Source organism: Coturnix japonica, chromosome 15, assembly GCF_001577835.2.
Source record: "Coturnix japonica isolate 7356 chromosome 15, Coturnix japonica 2.1, whole genome shotgun sequence".
NCBI lineage: Eukaryota > Metazoa > Chordata > Aves > Galliformes > Phasianidae > Coturnix > Coturnix japonica.
The window spans coordinates 9,058,311-9,080,040 of NC_029530.1; the positions used below are offsets into that span (position 1 = coordinate 9,058,311).

At 45.6% G+C, this 21,730-nt stretch overlaps 1 long non-coding RNA gene across 1 annotated transcript in view; it reads left to right on the forward strand.

Annotated features, from left to right (window-relative positions):
* The first annotated feature begins 804 nt into the window (after positions 1-804).
* The window catches only part of LOC107321212, a 129,512-nt gene continuing 108,586 nt past the window's right edge, over positions 805-21,730 (forward strand). Inside the window, exons 1-2 of the long non-coding RNA XR_001558498.2 lie at positions 805-1,537; positions 18,878-19,028. This is a non-coding gene — a long non-coding RNA (uncharacterized LOC107321212). The remainder of the gene's footprint in view (positions 1,538-18,877; positions 19,029-21,730) is intronic.

Consider the following 21,730-nt stretch of genomic DNA (forward strand, 5'->3'; position numbering starts at 1 on the left):
TTTACACAGATGACTGTCACTTTGAAACGATGGTCACAGTGGGGCAGACCATTCCCTCCTCCCACAGCCATCCCCAAGCTCCTGTGTGGGCTCTGCATGGCGCTAGGCCCGCAGCAGGCCTGGCAAGGCTGCAGGTGAGAAATAACCAGCAAATGAATCCATATGGATTAATTATTTAGCTCTGACCAACCCAGAGGGGTTTAAAACATCCCTGCAAAGTGCCATGTTGTACCCGCTGTCACCTCCCTGCTCTGAGAGGCCTATGGCTGTGGTCTGCCCAAGCACGGCCTGTCCAAGCACGGCCTGCTTTGCCCCAGCTCCTCCTTCCCTCCCTTCAAGAAGAAGACTCATTTTCCTTCCCCTCCTCCCGAGCTCTGTAAGCAGTTCTGAGTGTGACTGGAAAGGAAATGGGGCTGGGAGAGGGAATCCCAGCACCGTGGCCTCCAGAGAGGGAATATTTGATGAGGCCGAGTTCTGAGAAGAGAGAGCAGAGCCTGTTGCCATCACAGATATTGCAGCACAGATGCCACAGAAGAAAGAAGTCGGGCTTTGTGAAGAGCCTTTGTATTATTTCCTGCCTCTCCACTTCTACTGAAGTGAAAATGAAGCTTTTTTTTTTTTTTTTTTTTTTTCTTCTTTTTTTAAAGAGTGTTGTAGGGGGAAGTGTATGAAAGGAAGAAGAACAACTTTTCTTTCTGCTGAAAGCATGGTGCTGGGCTTTAACTCTTCCCTGAGCTCATCTGCCAAAAGCAGGCTCCTTGCGGGCTGCCTAGGCTTCCATGCAGAATATATTTCCTTTAGCAGACCCCAGTGAGCCACTTCTTGCACCAGATATATCTTCTGGGTTGGCGGAAGGAAGGGCTGCTCAGCCCAGGGGGAGCCAGCACGAGTGGCTGCGGATGAAGGACATGCTGAGTGCCATCCATCACAGGCTCTGCAGGGCCAAGGAAGACTAGCTGGCTGTTTGTCAGCCTGCCCCACCACATTTTACCAGGTGGCATCCTCCTGCCCTTAATTATTGTCATTATTATTACTAGCTTTCTCCAGACATAACTGGGTCCAAAATCTCTGTGGTGCCAAGAGCTCAGCTACTCTCTGCACTGACAGCGTTCCAAGTCTGAGCTTTTCTTCCCTTTGCAAACATTACAGATGAATGAAGTGCTCTGTTCCCTCATTTGTTTTACTACTTCCAGCGCAGGATGGCTCCAGCTTCATGTAGAGGAGGGAAGAGCAGGAGGAGGGGGGGAGGGAGTACAACACATCAGGAGGGCTGTACATGCCTCCAGGCTCCTGCTCCCAGGGGACTTCCTGAATGAATGGATCGTGATCTGCTCCATTATCCTCGGATAATCGACCAATTGTCTCTTTAAACCCTTGCACCTGCACGTTGATGTCTGCAAAACATTCTCATTGCTTTTCTACTGGTGTTTGCCAGCGGAAGCTACAGGAGGGACCTCATTAGGTTTCCAGGTTGATGTAGTCTGTGATGAAGAGTAGCCTGTGGACTTCTCCTGAGTGGATCTGTGTCTCTCATAGGGTAAGTCCTCATGCACTGCGTGCAAACTGCTCCTACTCTTACCCCAAGCGTTTAGGTTGAAGTGCTTCCCATGACAGGAGATTTCTTCGAGCACTGCCACCACTCCAGCGTGGCACAAAGGTGGGGTCCAATTGCCTGAGCCGTGGTGCTCTGACTTGCAAATAACACGGGACTTGAAAACAGCTCCAGAGTCTGAGTCAGACTCTCTAGGGTGTTTGTGAAGCGTGAGAGAGAAATCCTATAGACATCGTGCACTTCTACAGGGCTGTCCTCACACCCCAGGTGAAGCTGATGCGTGCAGGGAGCAGAAATGGAGTAGTCCACCCCCTATACGGACAGCATACAGTAAGTCTGCAGTAGCCCTATGGATGTAAATTGCATATACAAATCAAATCAAAACTTTCCAGACAACAACCCCCTTACCAGAATTAAGGCTTCTCTGAGAAAGCTGTTCTGGGTGAATAAGTCCTGCCCATTTCCTCCCTCGCTCAGTTTGCTGTTTTCCATGCCTGTGGCTTTCGAAAGGTCTTCAGAGAAATGAGGCTGTGAGAATCAGAGCTCTCATCCCTACTCAGACAGTCTGACTCTGAGGCACTTCCCTACGAATCTTCTATATCGTAAAAATAATGGGCATGTAAATTAAATGGTCCTGAAGGCATTTGGCAGAATACTAATAGGGAACTGGCTGGTAGGGAACCATGCTCCTTTTCAGCTTAACAGAGGCAGAGGTGAGCTGAAATTAACTGCCCTCCAACACCTTGTGTGCAGGCAGTGGGGCAAGGTCACCAGAATCTTTAAGGACCTGGAGGTGCGTGGTGCCTTTTCCCCATTGCCTCAGCACAATCTGCTCCCTTTCAGTACTCTCGGTCTGCCCTGCACTTAGCCTTCAAGCAGGATAAGATCTGCTGCCAGATTTGAAGTCAAGTTATAAATAACATCGGGTTATAGGTATGGGGCACTGAGCATGCTCTGCAGACCCCCTTTCTCTGGCATGCTTCTTTTCCATTCTTATTGCAGCTCTCTCCATTTGGTTTGCAACTTAACAATAAGACCAGCAGAATAGAGGGGTTACCAGACAGCTCTTAAACCAGAAACACAGTCCTTCAAGAGGAAGTTTCTTATTCAGCAGAATGGTTGTAAGGTTTGCTTGGTGATTCCCTAACACTGAGTTCCCATCATGTTGATGGATGAAAGGTGAAGAAGTCGGGGTTCTGGTCAGAGCTGTGCAATGCTGCTCCTTTATAGCTGAACTCATTCAGGTCCCAAGAGTTGGCTCAAAAGCAACAAAATTGACTTTACTGTGCACTTTGTGGCTGTGCAGCTAATGCAATGTGCTGCCTGGGCACAGCATGCACAGAAGAGGATCCTGAGAACTGCAAAGTGAGGCATTTAGATTTGGGAAAAGCATGGAAAAAAGCATGTATATAAAATAACTCCTAACATGCTGCATCCGGACCAGAGCATCCCCTCCACCATTGTGCATGGAAGAGGAAGAACTTTTAGCAGTGTTGGGTTAAGATGTGGTGCCAGTATCTGGGATCTGCACTCTGGTCCATTGCTCTATAAAGCTGATGCTGCACACGCAGGCTCTGAGTTTGCTGCCCAAGATTATTTATTCTGTGGCCATTTCACATCATGCAGGCAAACTTACCTGTAAAACGAGCACCTCCAGCACCACATTACTGTTCGTCTGTGGAAAGTGAGGACCGTTAATACGGAAGCTGACATTGAGTGATAAGCTGGGAGGAGAATATTGAATTAGGGGGAAAAATAAAATCCACTTTCCTCGTGGTTGTGCATGAAATAGAGGTGCAGCTGCAATTGTGTGCAGCCATAGCAGCAGGTCCACCTCTCCTTGAGCCAAACAAGCCATTCCCTCACGTTGCTGCCAGCTTTGGAATTTGGCATCTATGAGATCTGAGCACTTCTTTAGGGTTAAGCACAGGGGCATAGAAGAGGGAATCAGATATCCTGCAGCGTTATATCACAGGCACATTGCAATTTATTGGACATGCAGAGGCTCGTGTTTCTTGCCGCTCTGTTGCAAGCCAAGGGTGAGAAAACCATCCCCACAACAAGGATGCTCTCTGTCAGCCTCCAGGAACCCTGAGGAAGTGTGGGAAGCCTTATCTGCAGAAACAGATATAGGTTTAAAATTAAACTGAACATAAAATTCTGGGGAGAGCTGTCATGTCAGTGGTATTTTATTGTGGCATCTTTCTTTCTATTGAACGCATTGCTATTGTTTAGTATCAATCACTTTGATGAATCCACATTTTTTATATATATTTATGCAAAATTTCAGTTTCTGCTTCTGTTTGCTTGCGTATTAGAAACAGCATCATGCTCATTTCCTGTAGCAGCCTTGCTTTATCTTGTGGAAGAGGTGTCAATTGTTTGACATGTTTTAATGGGGATCAGGAAAAATATTGGTAAAGCTTCATTCTCATATCCTATCAGTTTCAGTATGGTGCAGTCATAAAGCACTGCAGAGGGGATAACCTCGCCATGGTGCTGCATTGGCAAGCACATCCCATAACACAAACCTGAGGTCAGGAGCAGGAGAGAACTACCAGAGCAGAAGTAAAAGGGAAGCAAGGAAAAGAGTACACTAAAAGGGAATAAGGATAAATAGATAGCAAAGTCTTGCTCTACCAAAGGAAGGACCTCATCCTGTTCCTACATCTCCTACCACTGTGCTGAACTCACCTGTCTAACCAGGTGACTTCTATTTCAGACCACCAGTTTGAGACACATCTGTGGCTGTTAATCTGTTATGGAGTGTGTTACCAGTGCTATTTCTCATTGTCTTCCTGTTCAAGACCAGGCTGAAGGAAGAAGCTGGGAGAAAGAAAGAAGGGGCAGGGGGAGCACACCATCATGGGTACCATCCCTGTGGTGGTGGTAGAGGGTCTGGAGGTGCTCAAGGAAAGGTGGAGATGTGGCACGGAGGGATGTGGTTGGGTGGACAAGGGCTGGTGGTTGGACTGGATGATCTCAGAGGTCTTTTTCAACCTTAATGATTCTATGAATCCATGAAAATACTCCATGATTCTCCTTGGTGCTTCTCCAGGAAGTGTAGTTTCCCCTGGGAGCAGATGATCTATCACAAAGGTGAGTTCTGCTGGGTGTCCCAGAGGTTGCTGCATGCCAGATATGAGTCCTTGTCCTGAAGCAGCTTAGCTATGGCCTCAGCTCCAGGAGGGGCAGGCAAGAAAGACACATTTGGTCCCTGGGAGCTGCAGTTCATGCCTATTCATTAGCAAGGCTCCTAACAGAATAGTGATCATGATTTTAGTATGATTAGTGAGACATGGAGATACATTTGTTAACCGCTTTTACAGTAATGCCAGGCAGAGCACAGACCATATTAAATGTTCCAGTGCTGATGTAAAGGAGATGATAATTAAGCAATAATATGCAGCCAGGGCTGTCAAAGGGTGAGAGCAGAGCACAGTAAGGCAGATGGTGCCAGGAGGTGAGTCTGGGCAAGGGAATGGATTTTTTCCTCACAGTAGCCCTTTATTTCATTGATTTGAGTAGGATGCCTAATGCTGAAGCAAAACTAGGCCGTGTATTTTGTGTAATTATCAGCTCCACCTCACCTGCTGGTCCATGTAAGAAGAACATGAGAACTATAAGGTATGGGGAAAGCCAGACAGACTTGAGGAAGGTGAAGCTCCTACCTGGCAAGTGTTGCTCACTGGTGCTGCAAGAGAGGAGGGCTTGTTTGGCTGGGGATGCTGCTGGGACCAGAGCTCTTTGCCCTTGAGACAGGGGTTGCCTCTGGGCTGCATCATGGTGCATGTTGTCCAGCTAGGCAAAGCTTGACCAAGCTGTTAGATGTCTTGTCTTACTGCTCTTTACTGATCATTTGGCAGAGTTTGTCTTGCAAGTCAGTTTTTATCACTGTCTCTATCATCTCACTTCACTCTGGTTCCAGCATTTAGAACCTTTGCAAAATCCCTTTGTAACACCGTCGTTTGCAGAGATCTCCCTCCTCATTTTGAGATCTGCTGTTTTTGTCCAACACCTAATTTACACACTGGCTTCACCAGCAGCATCTAGAACTGCTTTTAATCCAAAGCTGTAAAGCTTGATTGTGCTTGACCACTCAATCCTATCAGCTGCATGTGCATTGTCCTCTGCAAATCAGAATAGATTTGTAGGGCAAGGGCTGCTTTCACAAAACCACGCTGACTGGACTTGATAATATTCCTTAAATTCTTTATTAACTCAATCCTGTATCAGTTTTACCTTTACTCTGCCAAGGACCTGTTTCTCTAAAGGATGCTACCTTGCAAATTAAACCTTGGCACATGGATTTATACTGAGCAATTCTCTGTTACTCTCCAGTCACCCAGTGACATATTGAATTTGACCCTCTTTTTGTCAGTATCCAAGAGTAACTGCTGTATTGTATGAGCAAGCTGCTTTTATGCCATATCTGCAGTGTGCAACTGATGTTTCCTAAGAACCTCTCGCTTAAATGATGGTCAACACATTTCCTTCGTGCATGTGGATGCACTACTTAATCTGTTTCTCCCATGGGATAATACTGTGGGTTAACAACACCCTCTGTTCAATTGCCAGTGGTGTCTTGAGTCTGAGAAGGAGTCACTCTCCTCATCCTGCTCTTGAGCACAGCTGTATTCCAGGATGGCTCTGAGGCTATGGGGACCACAGCTTTCTCCATGGGCACTTCTATTGTCCCATTTCCTTCTTTATTTCTCCAGCTGTGCTGTTCCTGCAGTCCCTCACAACATTTTCTTTACCTTTGGCAAGCCTGTCCTTGAAGGCACAGGCAGCTGAGATGTGACTTAAAGCAGGGCCACCCAAGCACTCCTACTGGCTGAACTGGTCCTGGAAGCAAGCTGGGGCTGAGCAATTGAAGATGATCCTCCTGGCACTGTAATTACACTGTGAAAAGTCTTGAAAGTTTCTGTTGTTGAATATTTAATGCTAGAAGAGGAATAAGACCCTGAATGTGAATTTTATGATGGATATCTTGCTCGCCTGTGGATGTGTGAGAGCCTCCACTCACCTTGCAGACATGGTGACGATGAATATTCATCCTGCTTCCTCCAGGGCTCGTCTCTTTGTGAGGCTGCCAGGAACTACACGCTGGGAGCTCAGATAAGCAAGGAGGGTAGTGGGGCATTTAGAGAGAGAGAGGGGATGTATGAAGAGTGCCTGTCAGATGGGGATGGTGTAGTAATTGAGAGCATCTTGTTTCAGGTGTGTCAGCTTACTCAGTGTGTGTCTGCAGTCCAGGACAGAGCAGAGCCAGTTTTGCTTCCCAGAAGCAGGGGGGCTGTGCAGGCTGTAATGTGTTAACTGAGTGTAATAGGGCACTCAGCTCCACACTCAGCCTACACTGATACAGATGGTCTGCGGTCTCTTTTAGTTGTAGCTTGGTCCCAGGGGAGCATCACCATTAACCAATGTGGCCTTCACACATCCATTGGTTTTGCAGCAAGGGGAGAGGTACGTACATACTCAAGGCAGTGTTGGACAACTCCATTGTCACCTCTTTTAGTGGATTCCTCACCAGAACCACCATGGCTTTGTTCCACAGCAGCTCCTAAGGTTGGAAAATCGGTTTGCATCTAAATTCCTCATGGAAATCAAACCCTTGGGCTGTATTTGTGTGCTTGGGACTGGAATGTGGGGCTGGTGTGAACACTCCTAAGTGCTGGTGCCAGCTCCTGATGGGCCTGGTTCCATACAATCTGGACAGTATGAATTCTCTTGTTCTCTGATGAGGTTGATGAGTAACACTAGAAAACATTAAGAAGCTGTATTTCTCCCCTCAAGTTCTGATACTTTTTAGTTTTCTCCTTCGCAGTGACAGTGTTACAAGAAAGGTGTTTGTTTCCTATCTTCTGTGACTTTTCTTCCAGAATCTTAGTTTTTCACTGAGAAAAGGTTCTGATAGCAGCACCCTTAATTTATCACAGCCACCAGGCTGGCCTAGCTGGGATGCCAGCCTTGACAGGCAGCCTTGACTGATACAGCCACCAGTGCTTTACAAGTATGCATGCAGGTGAATATATATCTAGGGGCAGAAGGTACAAACTATGTAACGCAGCAGTGCTGTACTGATTTCTAAGCAGTCCTGCCCTTCACAGTTCTTGTGCTGCATCCCCAGCACTCACACCAACACTGTGCTGAACTCATATGCAGCTCTTTTCCAGGCTCTTTTAGCAAAGCCTTGCTTGGCAGTGTGTGACATCTGGCTGCCTGCACAAAACCCTAGGGAAGAGAATGGGTACATCCTTACGTTGATAGAGACTTTCAGAGATGTTGCATGGACAAAAAGAGACCCATTGACCTGAATAAGACAGAATGGAGGGTTCTGAGCATGAAATCCTCAGTGCTAGAGAGAGAAGGAAATTAGATTGGAAAAAAATAGGGAAAATTTCTTGTCAGAAAGAAGTGGTGATGCATTGGCAAAGGCTGCCCAGGGAAATGGTGGGATCACTGTCCTTGGTGCTGTTCCGGAGTTATGGGGCACTGAGGGACACAGGCAGTAGGCATGGTGGGGTGGGTTGGGGTTGGACTTAGAGGTCTTAGAGGTCTTTTCTGACCATAGTGGCTCTGTGATTCTATGAAAGGTCTGGTGACCTTGTAGGATGCAGTGTGAATGGTGGAGGTAACCGTGTCTTCAGCATTTCTCCCTCAGCAATCACAGCTCTGGCTGGGGGATGAGTGTGCTGCTTTCACTGTGGATCTTTGCATGCTCTACAATAGATGTTCTTAGATGATGGACTTGTCCAAAAAAGCAGAGAGCTGGCAGATTGTCTTTACATGGCCTGAAGTCCATGAGAGGAGCTTCTGAGGCTCTATCCGTGCTGTTGTAGCTGCATCCACCCCCTTCTTCTGCCAGGTATGAATGGCATGCACAGGGAGTAAGCTTGGGGGGTCCTGCAGGTTGTAGGCACCTTTGGGCAGTCTTATGGGGTTGTGGTTGCTCTGTATGGTGTCAGGTGGAGGATGGGTGGATGCAGCAGGGATTACGCTCTGGTAACAAGGTTAGTTTTGATTTATTATTCCCAGGAACCTTTAGCACAGCAAAGCCTTTTGAGTTGTCTGCAACAAGCGCTCATTGTTTTACTGCCTTTATAAATCACCTTCGTGTGCAGAAATGTGGGAATAGAAAATGTTAGTTTAAAATAAACAATCGCTAACCAGTGAGACAAAATAATCAATATTCATAAGATAAAACACCGGTGTAAGGAGAGTGATGATAATAATGAGGAGGAGAAACAAATCATGAGGTGAGGCTCCCAAAACCTTAATGCCAAAACAAGCATGCTGCTCTGGACTGAGCTTTATCAGTCAAACACCAGAAAAGCCTTTCCTCAATGGCAGGAACCATAAAGAACCTCTCAGCCCCTGTGTCCCAAACACCCTACAGCACCCAGACTGTGCATCTGGAGGCACATCCCTGTACCCACCACGTGTGACACCCTTGGGATCTGCAGTTAAACAGCTGGAAGGGAAGAAGGGTCATAGCGACCTATGACCAAGGGCTGGGTGGGAAGAAGAGAGCAGGGTGGCTGCGTCCAGGGATCTGTGCAATGAATGGGGGAGGACAGAGGCCAGGACTTATGGGCAGAGATACAGAAGAGAGCAGCTGAGGTCCACAAACAAACATACATAACTGACCAACCAGTGCCAGATAAATCACTAGAAAACACCAGATGAGTATGCATAGAGATCTCTATAACCTTCCTCCCCAGCAAACTCTTTTGAGGAAAAACTCCAAAACTTTGATCATTGTTGCCATGGTGATGTGATTTGGAATAAGTGGCAGAGTATTTTTTATTATCAGCCTTTGTCATAAACAAATAACCTGCTGTAGACTTAGAAGGAAAAAAAAAAGGATAGAGCCGGGCTCAGACCATCTAATCATCAGACCCAGAGGCTGTGACTAATAAATCAAGGCGATGGAAAGATTGTAAATTCCACCAGAGGTCACTTGGTTAAACAAAGTGCAGGCATGGGAGACAGCCGGAGTGGGTGGGAACTGAATTAACACAAGGTCTGGCCACTGTCAGTGAGCATTCAGATGCTGGTTTATGGTGACAGGCGTCTCATCTCCAAAAGCCTTCTAGGAAATACAGCCTGCATACTAAGCGTGGGCTACCTGGTGTGACTGCAGCTGGGCTGGGGAAACACTGCCCTTTGCTTACCCAAGGGATGTGGGCCTCTTGTGTGTGTGGTAGAGCTTTTTTGGGGCACACGTGCTCCATTCACATTATCCAGACATGATGTGTATTGAGAGGAGCCTGGCCTCTACTGTGGGCTGGGGCTCAAGCAGCCCTGGACTGCTCAATGCTCTCAGGATCTGTACTGTATGGAGATGTGATTTCTATCGTGGCCTCCATTTCTTAGGTTTGCAAATGTGCAAATTTGACCACTGGGTTGACAGACTATACTGTGAGCTCACGGTCACTTCTTAGCATAGGGTGTCTTGAGCAGTTCCCTTGCCTCTGACTTTTGGTATGGATATTATGGGAAGGACACTTTGAATGCTGTCTGTAAGCTTGAAATACTTTCTGGACCTGTGTTGCAACCCTACAGGTCTCACCTACAGCTCTAGCAAAACCTGACCCCTTTCTAGTACAAAATCTGATCCCACAGGTCGTCAGTGTCACACAGAGGATGATGGCATTGCAAAGCAGACTGACACCAAATTTCCAGTACAAAGTGCCTACTATGAGCTATTTTTAATTCAAAACATCCCTAACTTTGAACATCTTCAGAGCTCTGGCACTTCCACCTTCCAAAACCCAGAGCATCAAATCGGTTTAGATTTCTCTAGGGGAAGCTTGAACTGTTTTCAAGCTTAATTGATGGCTGGGAGAGCAGTGTTGCTCTGTCTGACTCTCCCTGGGATGTGATGGATCAGGCTGTTTGCACTGGATTATGCTCAGAGAGCTTTTCCTCCTGTTTTGCTCCATGCTCCCAGCAGAGTGCTCTGCTTCCACGAGTCAAGCCATATCCATCCTTGTTCAGTCTGAGCCCAGCATTTATTCCTGCCAGACAAACCCTTGTTTCTCACAGCCTGGTTTGACTTCACTGGAGCTCCCTATCTAAGCAGCAATCTCATCATTGTCCTGCATCTTTGGAGAAGAGGGAAAGCAGTTTTACCTCTTCTGAGAGCCAAAGTCTACCTCTGTACATCCCTTCAAACCCCATATCTTCACAGAAGGATTGGTGGCCCTGCACATCAGAAAATAGGGAAAGAGAAATGTAACCTCCCCTAGGGACTTATTCTAATGGGGAAGGATGGAGAGATTCTAGTTTTGGTTTGGATTTACAGAGAGGTGGCAGCAGAGAAGACACTGTATAAGCAGCAGGAATGCTCACTATTTTAGCTTGAGCTTGGAGTTCATTTCAAAGTAATTAACTCCCAGGAGTTAATTTTCTAGAAGCTTGGTCTGTGAGGTGGGTGGAAACTCCTTTGTTTGAGCACATCAGTTCTAGCCCTGGGGCAAGTATGGAGACAAAGCCATGGTGTAAGAATCATGCCCTGCTTGGGGAGATGTTTCCCCTGAGCAGGCAGTCTGCTCTGCTACCCCCAGAAATACACTCCCCTCCAGCAGAGGTGACTTCTAAAGGGCCGGGACTTCAATCACAGCACAGTTCTTTTGTGTAAAGAACATATCCCTGATCAAGTGCTTTCCGAAGAGGCGGTTCTCTGCTAAATGACACAAGACACACATGGCCACTGCTTCCATCACAGGTGACAGAGGTGGCCAAGGGTGCAATCCCAGCTGTCATAAATTCTCCCTTCTTCAGCCAAAGCAGATTTCTGCACATGAAGTTGCACCCCTCCAATGTGTGGTGGTTCCACCAAGGAGCCATTGTGAAGGGTAAATTTTCCTGATTACCCAAGCAGCAAAGCACCTAATTCCCTGTGGGGCCTTCTAAACTGGCTTCCTCCCATTACAGTTGTTACAAGGCTGAAAGGAAGGCCATCCATCCTTTTCATATTCCCCATTACAGGAACAATCTCTGCTGCTAGCAGTGGACTTAGATGAGAAATGTAATTCTTGTTTTCTAGGTTGTATAAACTAACTTCCAGGGCATTATATAACTTTCCCTCCTTGGAGCGCGCACCTGTTTTAATAAAAATAAGTTACAAGTACAATATAAAGTTAATGTAATGATACCATCTGACTCTTCCCCTGTAGGGCTTGGGCTGTTTATTAGAAGAGGGGAGAGGGTTGTGAGAGGCGAGCAGAGGGGAAAGCATTTCCTAAGTGCAAACAGAAAGAGACTTTGGTGCTTGTAGAGCGGAGGACACGGGTTCTGAATATGCTGGTGTCTGCTCAGCCACATCCCTGCCTCTCTACAGAGTGTGAGGAATGTGTGGTGATAATCCATCAATACAGGCTGAGCACTTTGGCCAGCCCCCACAAAACACACTGCTGACCAGAGGTTTTCAGTTTCTGCATCAGATCATTCCTCCCTTGAGCCTGTTGCTGTCTGCAAACAAACTGTACAGCTTCTTGAGTTACCTACACCAAAGTCTGCGTGCATCCCCCCTTCTTCCAGCTGCCATTCACCCATTGGTATGGGATGCAGGAGCAAAACTGCACGAGTTAAGTGACAAAATGCACACCCGAATTGCATTGTGGAAAGCAGTTGGTAACCAGCTGAACTCTTCAAGGCACCCTCAAGCTCCGAATGACTCATGAAAACCAATTCAAAGTGCTTTTAGGAAATGACCCAGTTGAGGAGCTCAGGATCAGCTCACCAGCCATTTGCTAACTCCAAGAGTGAGCACACAGGGCCTGTTTCTCATGGCCTGACTCATCTTCAGCATTACCCTTTATTTTTGTTTTCCTCCTCTATGAGAGGTTCCAAAAATTGCATGGAATTGCCAGAGTATTTTAAAGATGTTATTCACCAGCTCAGCATGATTAAGTGCAACCTATAATAAATATAAAGAGGGTGAAATTAATATATATATATATATGTCAGACTGGCTCAAGAGCTAAATTTCCCAGGAGCCTTAAGTGTTGCAAATGCTTAGGACTGCAGCACATCATTTTCAAGCTCTGTGCCACCTGGGAGTACTACTTCTCAGGCTTCAGGGCTGACAAAGCAATGCAGGGAGATTGGCTTATGCTGCCCAGCTGTAACAGCCCCACTTCAAGTGCAGGTAGCTCCTTCCAGCTGTGAGGAAGAGGCATTTTTAACCTAGAACTCTTTCTTTAAGGTGAAACCTTTAAATCTAGATGATTTCAGTAGGTACACACATCATTTAGATATCTCCTTTCTTTGGAAGAGAGTTTAGGTGCATGATGTAGGAGGACTGTGCTGTCCCAGACTAAGTTGCTCCTGGGTATGCTGTAGCACTACCAATTTAAAGGTTAATATTATAATCTTCTGAATTCAGGGAGGGGTCAGAGATCCCACCCCCAGGAAAAGAAGGTGATGAGGGAAGGCTGCACCACTGTTACGCTCCTAGGAGAGCCACTTGGAGCTCAATGTCTTGCTGTATTGCAGTGTCTAGATCAAAGCCAACTAATCAGAACTCAGCTTATGAGCAAAACACAGCTCTTCTGAGCCTCTCATCCCTGAGCAGAGCAGGTTTAAGGCTTCCTGATGGGCTGTGAGCTTTGAATGTTTGCCCCTCCAAGTGCCAGGAGAGATCATAAAGAGCACGAGCATAGTGGAGGTAAGGAAAGCCATGGAAAACCTGGTTATTCCTCTGGTTGCTATGAGGATGGGGCTTCTGTGGGGAGTACCCACCTACCCCAGTCACTCTGGAAGGGGAGGTTTTCTCCAACCACTCATTCCAAGCAAAACGGTGCAGCCAACGTTTTTGGCCAGTGCAGTTCTCTACCTGATTTATGTCTCTTGCTCCAAGAAATTTCTCAGTAACACATGTTACCAACTGCAAAGCACATCAAGGAAATACCCGGGGTGGGAAATAATTCTTAATCCCCTTTTAGGCTCAGAAAATGTGAACAACAAGCAGAGAAGGCTTGAGCAGGGCTTCACCCTGCTTCTGCGAGCTGTGGGTGTCTGCAAAGAAGAGGTGAGTCAGCAGCACCCTTTCTGTACAGCAATAGTAATCTTGGCTTTTAATAGCTCTGTTAGCTCAGAAAGGAGCAGCTGACCATGAAACAGCAGCAAGGACATCTGAGGAGGCCTAAAAATGTAACGTGTGAGCGATGTGTTTTTAAGTGGATCACAAAAAAGGGAAGGAGAGAAGTTGGGATAAGTCCAAACCTAAAAGAACAGTTATAGGGGGAAGAAACTAAAGCACAAGGTAAAGACCAAAATATCAATTAGGTCTTGAATGAGGGGGGATAAAACCTAGACCCTTTCCTGGAGAAAACAAATTGAAACTTCCAAGCAGATGTTCCCTCTCAAGCATCAGCTATAGGGATGTTATGGACTTTCAGTTACCCAGAGGGACACAAACGGTTTGGGATCAGCTGTAGAACTCAGCATTGGACACCTTCATTCTGAAATCTTCCTTTGATCCTACTTAGAACAGTTAAGGTTGGAGGAGGCCTCTGAGATCATCAAGTCCAACCATCAACCCAGCCCCACCATGCCAATTTCCCAGTTTGTATTTCATCATGCAAAGCCTCTTTAACAACAACCACAAAATAAGAACACCCTTACAGAAATGGGCTTTGAGTCTAGTGCTTCTTACCATTCAGTAGGTCAGTTATTATGGCGAAGAAAGGAACGAGCCTAACCTGATGTGATTTGTGCTTCAGAGATCAGATCCATCCCTGGTGATTTTATTGCCTTCTCTTTTGGGTGACTATAATCTCATTGTCTAATATTGTTTTCCTGAAAATCTCCGGGCTCTGGAAGTGAACTATAATTTAGAGCTGGTCTATAATTTCCGCCCCCACCTCCTTCCTTCCTCTTCTGAAAACAGATACTATACTTCTGCCTCAATCCCTGCTCTATCAGACTGCCTGAAGGTATAGCAAACAGTTCAGAGGCTGCTTCAGCTGAATCCTTCAGTACTCTGGGGGGGGCTGTCACCAGGTGCTGTAGATCTGAGTACCTCTGTTCTGATGCAATCATCTTTAACTCATCCTTTCTCACACCTGGCTCGTCTAATCTCTTTGTAAAATGCATTGCTTTACACAGCTTGTTGCAATTATTTCTTTATTCTGAGTGCTGAAGAATATACCAAATGCTTCGGCTTCATCTGTGTTAGCCGTTATTTGCTGTCGTGATTCCATAGGGCTAAGCTTCCGTTTGTCGTCTTCTTCCTTTGAAGGTATTTCTGGAGCCTTTTCTTATGCCCTCTCTGCTCCTGGCTCACCGGCTGCATGCAGGGACTGCTGCTTCTATTCAGGTGCAATTGTGCTGCCACTCTACATTCACTGTGCTCCTGTGTTCCCCACTCCCATTTACTGCGTGATTCTCCCTTATTACACAGTAAAGTAGCCGTAATGGCTCTTATTATTCTTCCTTTTCCTCTGCATCGGTATTGTTTGCTATTGAAAGGGAAGCATTTTCCACTGCAAGCAAGGGAGAGATATATGGAGAGTTTCCAACCATGTAGGGATGCTCTGTGGGGTCCTTGGGTGCTAGGAGGTTCAGGTGGGAGATGGGGTGTGATTATGGAGGGGGAAAGGTGGAGGAGAGGGGAAATAAAGCTCAAGCTACAGAGTGGCCTCCTGTTTGATCCGTTCTTCCTTCCAGCCCTTTTGTTTTGATTACCCCACCTCATGTCAGTGGGTACCTGATGACTGCTTTCCAGCCAGGCTCATTAACTCTTGTGGCACTATTTCCTTTTTACTTTTTTTCTCATCACTTTTGCCATATTTCAGCTTCGTACCAGCACTGGTGAGAGGTAATTTTAGGCATACTGTACAAATAGGGCACAATGTCTCTGATAATAGCAACAAGAACTTGATGGCCTGGTGGCTCTGCCTCTATGTCATCATCATCAGAGATCCCATAGAGTCTGGACATCACTCTCCATCACATGGTCTCATTTTTGGGTGGTGCTGTGTGGAGCCATGTGTTAGACTCAGTGATTCTTATGGGTCCTTTCCAACTGGGGATATTCTATGGTTTATGGTCTCAAAGAAAACACAAAGGGAATTTAGCTTGGACTGGCAAGGGCACTAGTGCAAGCTAAAACTACTTTGGAATACAGCAGGACTGAGTTCCTGGAAGTGATATAGAAAACCATGATATGTAGGTCATTTAAGAGTGGAAATCCAAGAAAGGGGCTGAAGACATTGTGTGCCTGCTCCAAAGAACCACTGACACCAAGGAAGCGCTTAACATTTTATATCAGAATGCATTATAATAGAGTAGGCGATAATAACAGGAGATGCGTATTGCAGTTACCCATCTCTCCTGCTGCAAGCAATGCACCAGCACCTGATGGAAGCTGGTGTGTCCTTTGGGTGGGTTACAACTGATGTGAACAGGTCAGAGGTGGAGCCAGTGATCACAGTCCTTTAAGACCAGGAATATGAATGTTTACAATCCTTGGAGTCTTCAGCTGAGTATTCTTGGCTTGAAATCTGGTCAAGCTTGGCATGGGAACACTGAAATAACTCAGCTACTTTGTGTCCTTGGACAAAAGTAGACATTTTTCTTGGGCCAATTTTAAATCTAAAACCTGGTTGGCCAGGAACCTTTAATGACTGGTGATCTTTCAGCTTGTCTGTTATAATTGAGACACAGGGAATAGGCACTGTTTTTCAATAGCATAAAATGCAGTACAAGGTGGCTTGTCACTCACCTTGGTAAATCCAGTGAGAAGCTCTCTGAGTAAATTTCTGACTTACAGTAAATGTAAATGTTGATAATCCAGCTCTCAATGGGTTTTAATTCAGGTTTTATTCTAGTCTCCAGATGTCATCCAGTTTGTGCTCAGAGAACCCAGTGATGCCTTTAGCAATCTCCTGGCTGGCTATTTTATGAAAACAGAGGACACATTTGTGGAACAGCATCCTTAATTCCTTCACAGGAAGTTTCTGTGTCTTGAAGTGGTCCAATAGACTGACCGTGAAGGATCTGTGGCATAATTTCAGGGTATTGAACTATGTCACAGGATGTAGATTAAGTCCTTTAAAGATGAAGTCCTGTTCTTGATGTATTGATGGAAATTAGTGTTATACTGACGGAATTCAGGAGGTGTTGGTTGGGAGGCACGTTTGGATGCCTTTGATCCAATAGTGTGCTTAGAGCAATACCATCAGCAATACAGGGTCAAGCCAGCTGTGGTTTTCTGCTATGAAACTTAGAAAACCTTCAGAGATGCAGCCCTCAGTGAACTCTTCCAAGGCTGCACCATCTTCCCAGTGCCATTTTTTCCCCTTGATGTTAAATTTGAACTTCCCAAGCTGCATTGTGTAACCATTGTCCCTTGTAGTGTCTGTCACTGCTGAGAAGCATTTGGGTCTGTGACCCTTCCCCATTGTTGTAGGCTTCTCCTGTTTTTCCACTAAGCCACATTTTCAGTGGGATAGACAGGACAACATTTCTTCAATGAGAGAGCTCACTGTTATCTTAGTATTCAACCAAGTCTCTGCTGCAACCCCTAGGTCTTTTCCAGCACTGGTAGACTTGATCTTGATGGAAAATGAATGGATATGTTCGACCTGACATGAAATATTAAATCTCTATTCAAGGTGACACTTCATAAATTACATGGCTGCAAAATCATGGAGAACTCAAATCATTTTCAGTAAGGATATTTACTCCTACCACAAAACCCAATTGGGTGCCATTCCTGGGGCAAAAGCCAGGAAGACCTAGGGCTGCCAGACCTCACCAGGACATGATTGTGGCTCCATAAATCTGCAGATGCATGGACTGGAATCTGCATTTATTGAGTGCACAGGGCAGATACACGTAGAAATGCTGCTCTTATCTGGTCCTGGTATATGTAAAGCCTGAATGTGGCTCATTGTGTTCTCTATCAGGACGCATATCAGAAGCTTGGCTGTGGATTCAATATTAGCTAATTAATGAAAGCAAGGGATATGTCCCCACACTGTAGGGTGTTTCTGTACAGCTCCCAGCATCCCAGTCATTTCTTGAGCTCTTGACTATCCCAGATTTGTGTTTGCCTGGACGTTTGCAGGTTGGGCTGTCAGTCTGGATCCCATGCTGCCAGCTCACTATGAGTCACACTGACCCAAGCATCCATTTGTCCGATTACTGTTTTTCTTTACTACCATCAGATCAGCAGTTTCATTTCTGAAAAAGAACCTCCCCAACCATTTTGAAAACCCACTTTGGAAAGCAGAAATCAAAACATGTGTGCAGTGCCCAGATTTGTTCTTCCCATTGCTGCTGTGCTGCAGACCACTCGCAATCCAGTGCCAAGGAGGAGAGGCAAACATCCCATACACTGCAACACATGGCTCAGCTCACGTGGCTGGGGCATAGACCATACAAGTAGCCCATGGATGTCCAGCCTTTTGGCTTGCCTGAGCCACAGTGAGTGAAGAGGAATTGTCTTGGGCCTCATATATGTAGGTCACTCTGAAAGTAATGTCTCCTATTTATTTCTATAGAAACTACAACCGATTCAATGAGCACTATAACACTGCTTGGCAGAGCAAATTCTCAGCTGCAAAACACTGCTTTTCCACAAAGTCATCCTCATTAGCTATGTATTTTCATTGGTGATGAATAGGAGCCTGTATGCAACACTTGTAAAGATCTGTAGCAGTGGAGGTGGCCCACTGCTGCTGTCATCACAGCTGAAATGCACCTCCCACCACCTCACTGTGCTAACATCTGCCGTTCCATCTCCATCACATTCAGTGATCATCAATGAATGTCAGTGGGTGCAATTTTTGTGCATGGAGGATTTCAGTGACACACCTTTGCTCCATACAAACTTCCACGTTAGAATGCCATTCTATCAGACTGCCCCTCCACTGCCACCTGTCACATGATGTCAAAATGTAAGGGAATATTGTTGGGAAGGTTCAGCTTCTACTGCCATACCACCAATATCCACCCCTGATGTTGTGGGCAGCAAAATGACCCATTCTATCTGTTTGGCACAATGAGAAGTCAGGGCACTACCAGCAATTGCTTTAAGCAAGACTATTAATGAGTAATGAACAACAGCCAATTACTCAAGCGAGCAATGGGTTGGTGTTGTACTAAGGGACATGGTTTAGTGGGGAAATATTGGTGGTAGGTGAACAGCTGGACTGGATGATCTTAGAGGTCTTTTCCAGCCTTGGTTAAGTCTATGTTTTTATGGTTATCTTTACTAACAGCAACTTGTTATCTGGCATTCCTGGGTGGCTGGGTTGAGACATTCATGAAATACAACTGCTTCTTTCCTTTTGTGCAAAGGTTGCAGAAGTGCCCTCTGCCCAATTGCAAAGCCCGTGAGAGCTGCAGGATCTGAGTGTGGATGAGTCATGCAGACAGCACAAGTGCAACCAATGGAGCCAGATCAGACCGCTGACAAGAGAAGGTGCCTGAGGAGTGCAATGGAACGGGGGTAAGAGTTACTGTTGTTCCTACACCAGCGCCAGAAGGGTGAAAAATAAGGTAGTGAAAAATCAGATGTATGGTATCAAAAACCACTATGATGTCAAAAAGCACCATGGTATCAAAAAGCACCATGATGTAGCTGACTTCCATAACCTGATAGAAAGAGGAGTCAGTGGGTGCAGCATTGTCAAAGAGGGGTTGAAAGGGAAAGCAGAGCAGAGGTACAGATGGAGGTGACAATGTGTGCAAGATATTGTTTGATGTGTAACAGCGTCGAATATGATGGAGAAAGGGACATTTTGGGAGTCATTTTGGCTGGAAATCTCAGATTTTATTACTAAAAATGTAGCAGTAAATGATACTTGGAAGTGTGGCTGCCCCTGATCAGCACTGTGATAATGATCAGGAGATGGCTGGTGAGATGAGAGGAGCTGCATGTTTAGCACAGGTAGTAACACAGGGTGATTTCCACTCCTTGTAGAAACTGAGCCAGAGATGGGATGCACAGACAGCTACTGTGCACAACAAATGGTGCTTATAGCCCTCAGAGGATGCCATTTTGGCCCTTAACTATGAATGGAACCTTTTCTACAGGTCATTAGTGGGAGAGATGCTCTGCAATATAACCACAGCACAATTAATTTTAGGCTGTATAAACCCAGCATGTGGCTATTCAATTTTACAAAAGAGAGGTATGTAAAAATAGTGGAAATTGTCAAAATAAACCTGGAAGTGTTAACAGAAAGGTCTGGACAAGATTGCCTTGCAGTAAAGCTACAAAGCAAGTCAACTGAAGGCCACAGATGAAGGTGGGCCTAGTCTCTGCCTGTCTGACTTTGCAGCTCTGGATTATTGGTTTGTGTGCTACTGGGACTCCTGACTTTTTCCTTTCCTGGTGAATGGTGTCACTGAGACTGACAGCGTATCAAATATCTGCATTTGCTCCCTAATTTTGCACGGAATAAAGGAAGGTGGGTTAAGATTTTGGGGTTTTGCTTTAAGCAAGTGATCAAGGTGAGAGAAATGGGATATTTGACCCATGTACCTTGCCGTGTACCATCATACAGAGCAGATAAATAGTGCCAGTAAGATAAAGAGGGTATAATCAGTGGTTAAGGAGACAATCTGTAGGCACAGCCCAACTCTGGAAATGGCTGATCTCCGTGAAAGGCTGACTTCCAAATTTAGTCATTAAAAGGCTCTCCTCTATGGAAAGTAGAGCATAGAATATGGAAATAATCCCCAAACATGAAAATCTACAGCAGACTGTGAGGCTGGGTAGAGGTGTGATAGAAACATCCTTGCTCTGGCATCTCCCGTGGGCCATGGACTGAGATGTTGGACTGGATTTGTCTCACCAGCTTCAGAGTTGTGTAATGTATACACCTACAAAAGAGCTGGTAGAGTGTGCTTCACTTAGACTCATTTAGAATGAGAGGAACACATTTATTTTCCTCTGTCAACTACAAAGGGAGATGGTGGTTCAGTTCAGATGGTTGCATTTGGTAAATGAATTCATAAAACTGAGAAGAGAAAGATCAGATAAACTATTTGCATAACTGATGAATCATGAGAGGTTGCTTATGGAAGATGGACTGCTTTGATTTACTGCAGGACATCTCAGAGGCCCAGGACAATGTGAAGGAAATTCTCCAAGAGGATTTTGAGTCTCATCCATTTTGTATCCATCTGTCACTACCCTGTGTCTAATGCCAAGGTTTAATGCAGCAGGATGGTACTGTTTTCCATATTTTCAGAGAACAAGACACATTATAACAAAAACTAGCCAGAGCCACATCTTCAGAGAGTTCCCTTTGGTACACAGAAGAAAATATCACCATCTGGAGAACTCACCTCAAGGTGAGATGAGCCCGTTAGAAGCTACTGATGTTTCCTGTGGACAGGAGGTGGGGTTGGGATGGCAGGAAATCTCACTTTCAGCCCTTTATGAGTGCAGCTGATTGAACTCAAGTTTGATGGATTCATCAGACAAACTTCTGTGAGGGGCTTAGGGAAATCCAAAAGGCAAGTAAAGATGGATTTGAGTATAGTGTGATGGAAGACACATTCTGTAACCAGAAAAGAGAGGGATGCTTATAATATGTTGGGCTCAATTACATTTGGTACGAGTCCAAGGATGCACTTGGGGCTGTGCCAAGCTTAGCAGACTATGACATGGGTTGAGAGTGTGGTGAAAGGAGAAATAGATTGTCTGAGAGATCAGGAGGAAGTAAGTAAAGCAGCTCTTTCCAGGTGAGGAGTGAACTATATATCTATGATTCATTTTTGATTCATTTCAAACCCAAACAATCTTTATTATTACAGACCAGAACTCAGCAGCGTGGCCTGGAATAACTTTCAGGATTGTAGGGCAGGAGGGATGAGTAGAGACAAGGCAGCTCTTGGAGGTTCTCACCTTTGCCAGTAAATACAACAGATACCATTCTTTGGTCTGGAGATCAAATGATTCATACACAAATGACTGAACAGGCTTTCCTCCTGATGGCTGCACCCAAACCCTTTGGGTGCACCAATGACCTCATTCTAGTATCCTCTCTGGCTGCTCAGGATGAGAGATAATTAGTGGAAGATTTATATGTGTATAGTCAGTATGGATACCTTTAAGCTGGGTATAGGTATATATATAGGATACCCTATAAGCTGGGCTTAGGCACTCAGTCTGCCCAGTATCTACCCATAGATCACAGT